Source organism: Limulus polyphemus, unplaced genomic scaffold (assembly GCF_000517525.1).
Source record: "Limulus polyphemus unplaced genomic scaffold, Limulus_polyphemus-2.1.2 Scaffold1, whole genome shotgun sequence".
In the NCBI taxonomy this organism is placed as follows: domain Eukaryota; kingdom Metazoa; phylum Arthropoda; class Merostomata; order Xiphosura; family Limulidae; genus Limulus; species Limulus polyphemus.
Genome location: NW_013665611.1, coordinates 1,678,505 through 1,678,804, shown reverse-complemented (window position 1 = coordinate 1,678,804; position 300 = coordinate 1,678,505). Strand labels below are relative to the sequence as shown.

The 300-nt window shown below is 39.0% G+C and overlaps 1 protein-coding gene across 1 annotated transcript in view; it reads left to right on the top strand.

Annotated features, from left to right (window-relative positions):
• LOC106460031 (cGMP-dependent protein kinase 1-like) overlaps nucleotides 1–300 on the top strand; it is a 113,905-nt gene that overhangs the window by 89,742 nt on the left and 23,863 nt on the right. The gene's annotated exons all lie outside the window — the stretch shown is intronic.

The following is a 300-nucleotide window of genomic DNA, read 5'->3' as shown; positions in this document are numbered from 1 at the left end:
TGAATCTTAGAGAATGGAAGACACGTAGCTGAACTTTCTACTGTTGACAAGACCTGAATATTAGAGAATGGAAGACACGTAGCTGAACTTTCTACTATTGACAAGACCTGAATCTTAGAGAATGGAAGACACGTAGCTGAACTTTCTACTATTGACAAGACCTGAATCTTAGAGAATGGAAGACACGTAGCTGAACTTTCTACTGTTGACAAGACCTGAATATTAGAGAATGGAAGACACGTAGCTGAACTTTCTACTGTTGACAAGACCTGAATATTAGAGAATGGAAGACACGTAGCT